At 45.1% G+C, this 3,411-nt stretch overlaps 1 protein-coding gene and 1 pseudogene across 2 annotated transcripts in view; one reads left to right on the top strand and one right to left on the bottom strand.

The window, feature by feature from the left end:
* The window catches only part of OPA3 (OPA3, outer mitochondrial membrane lipid metabolism regulator), a 67,366-nt gene that overhangs the window by 46,271 nt on the left and 17,684 nt on the right, over positions 1–3,411 (bottom strand). The window lies entirely within an intron of this gene.
* On the top strand, positions 163–280 carry LOC111744660 (annotated as a pseudogene).

Raw genomic sequence — 3,411 nt, 5'->3', positions numbered from 1 at the left:
CGAAAGCATCGAACTCAAACTGAAGGACAGTCTACGAAATAACTAACCAGTACTCTTCCGAAGGGCCAAGGTCGTAAGACAAAGAAAGACCAAGAAACCGTCACACATTAAAGGGGACTGTGGGGGCATAACTGCGACGCAGGACAATAGATAAGATCCTGGGTCTGCGGCCATGACGCCCCGAACAACCCGATCCCATCTGATCTCGGACGCTAAGCAGGGTCGGGCCTGGTTAGTACTTGGGTGGGAGACCACCTAGGAAGACCAGGTGCTGTAGGCGGAAAAAATAAAAAAATAAGGGATTGTAAGCTGACAAGGTCCTTGCGATCTGTGAGGTCAACCAAGGGTGGCCTCGCCTAAAAAAATAAATAAATAAATAAATAAAATAGATAAGATCTTGGGAGGGGAAAAGGACGCTGGCGGCAAACTGGCAGCGTGTGAGTGAGGTTCGCGGCTGCGCTGAGGGCCCTGCTCTCACGTTCACTCCCTGGCTTTGCTCACCGTTCTATTTAAGATGCTGTCACGGGGAGACGGAGGGAAAGGCATGCCGTTTTGACAGCTTTTCTGTAAATCTAAGCTTAGTTCAAAGTTAAGAAGTAAAAAAAAGAAATCGCCTTCAGGTGGCAAGACTGGGAAGAAATGGACCCTCTCAAAAATCTGTCGCACGCCCTTGAGTCAGTAATTGTGCTTCCGGAAACTGACGCCACATTTCACCCCCAAAGGCGTGGAAGGCTTACCTGGCACCTTAATCCTGCAGCACTGTTTATGATGACAATTTAAAAAGCCAGGAAAGAGCGTACAAGACTATCTACTGTCTTAAAATTAGAGTAACTCTGGCAGCAGCCGAAATAAGGAGCAAGGACGTTTTTATGTGCCAGTAGATAGTTCTCTCTAGGATGAGAGAGCACGGTCATGGAGAAGCAGAGTGTGCTGTTCGCTACGGTCGTGGAAAAGTGGGGGGTCAGGTGCATGGTGGCATTTGCCCGGAAATGGGCTTTTTTCCCCCTGGAAAATACACGAGATAACTGGGGACAACACAGCAGAGCTGACAAGCTCAGGGAGGTCACATGGCAGGCCTGACAATGTCAGTGACCACGAGTAAGTAACCGCATAGGACAGCCTGATCACGGATTCCTAACTGGGCCCGTCACGTCCCAGGCAGTCACGTCCCAGGCCCATAGCGTCCTTAGCAAAGGTCAGCGAGCTCTGTCCATTGTTCCCATGCATCACGGATAACATACCTCTGAAATGACAGTGATTTTCTCTCCCAGACCCCCCGGAGGCAGAGATGAAACCAGGAGGTGGTTGTCCTGTTGCCTGCATACTGTCTCTATTTACTGTAAATGTTACATGTGAACTATCCTATACCCACCACGGTAAAAGTACATAGCCATTCTGCTTTTTATCCAATTCTAGAGATTCTCCGCCACCCCCCCGTTTTCTCCCACCTCCTTCATTCACCACCACCAACCTTCCTTATGTTTCTCCCTTGATTCTAAGTGCCAAACTGCCAATCTCCAGAGAACCTTTTCCATCCACTCAGACCTTCTTCCGGACATGTCCTCAGTTTGGATCAAATAAACGCTAATAAACTCTCATAAAATTTTTCTACAGGTTTGGCTGTGCTTTTGTGGACATGGGAAAGAAAGAGGGATGCCTACCTCACGCCTCATACCTATTCAAAATAAATTCCAGATGCATCAAAGACTTAAACACATATATAAATAAGACTGTAAAATTACTAGAAGAAATCACCAGAGAAATCATTTACAATCTAGAAATGGACAGTCTTTCTAAGGATGCCACAAAACCAAAAGGTCATAAAAGATAAATAGATTTGACTAAGTTTAAAAAGAAAAGTCTTACACGGTTTAAAAAAAAAAAAAAACTACAATAAACAAAATCAAATGACGATGTTGATAAAATTTGCTAATTTTCTTACAGAAAGAGCACCTATAAATTCATCAGATAAAGACTTCAACAACTCGCTAGAAAAATGGGCCAGGGCTATGAAAAGATTGATTACTGAAAAATTCGAATCGCTCTTAAACAGATGAGAAGACATGTAATTTCATTCACAAGGAATGCAAATTAAAACTAAAATAAGAAATTGATTTCCACCTCTCGGAGTGGCAAAAATCAACAAGCGTCTCAGCCCAGTGCGCGGGCAGAGGGAGGGGACCTCATTGATGGGAGCAAGGTGATTCAGATCCACACCTGGGAGTGATTACAGAGAGACACTTGACTGGGAGTCAGATTAGCATCCCTCCCATTTGTCGCTCCTGTATACTCTAAACGAACTTTGAAGAAACTGTGCGCCCTCTCTCTATATATACTTTGAAGTCGTCAGATCCATTTTTCCATCCTAAGTTTAGATAACTGCAAAGAGCATAACTTCTGGCATATGACAGATACTGACATTTTGAAACGATTCTGCTGTGTCGTGCTTTTAAGCATATGCACAGGACTAAAAAGTCCATAGAAATTTAATACCTACCATCATTTACTTTGAAGATACATCGACCAGCTCCTTTCGTAACAGTGTGCGCGTATCATTCCTTGTTCTCCTTGAAGTTCGATCTATATTATACTACATTATACTTTCTCTACAAAATTTTATCCTAACGCAACATATTTTTATGTTCAAATGTCCTAGTATATTTCTCTGAAACAAACAAACAAAAATGTGCCTATAAATAAAAATCAAAATGTTTATTTCTCGTGATCTTAAAAATTTTCTCTCCGATTGAGTCGCTGTTACAATTACTATTAGTATAGCGCTGATCAGAACAGCACGAATTACAGGATTCGATGCATGAGTATCAAACACAAAAAGGAACATTTGACTGGAGACGCGTGCCTTAACAAGGTGGACGGGGGAAAGCATTCCTGCTGTTGGTACTTCAAGTTGTTCCTTGGAGATCCTGGAGGTTTTTACACCTGGAGCATCATCGTATGACGGGGAAGGCGGAAGAGATTTGCCTTGATTTCGTACTTTATTTCTCCCATAATTTACATTCCTAGGAGCAGAGCCACTGGAAAGGAAAGAAGGAAGACGCAGCACACTCCCCGGGCACGACAGGTGACGCTGGCAACCCTGCGGGGGAGGGGGAGGGGTATGCGCACGTGTAGCTCAGCATAAAGGCGGCCTGCCAAGTGCCACACAGACTGGAATACGATGGCGGCCTTCTCTGGGAGAGCATGACCCAGGAGGAACCTGAGCGTCCACGGGCAGGGGCCTGGTACCCACGCCGTGTCCAGCTGCTTTGAAAGGGGGTGTGGACAGACTGTCCGGGTACGCTACGAGGAGGAAAACAGCTGGGCACTGAGCAGGGTGAACAACAGACCACCGTGCACGTGAGTGAACAGATGCACGCCCAGAATACGCTTGATTACACACAACCCTTCTGG

This window comes from Pteropus vampyrus, unplaced genomic scaffold (genome assembly GCF_000151845.1).
Source record: "Pteropus vampyrus isolate Shadow unplaced genomic scaffold, Pvam_2.0 Scaffold138, whole genome shotgun sequence".
Classification (NCBI taxonomy): Eukaryota; Metazoa; Chordata; class Mammalia; order Chiroptera; family Pteropodidae; genus Pteropus; species Pteropus vampyrus.
This window is presented reverse-complemented; position numbering and strand designations above follow the sequence as displayed.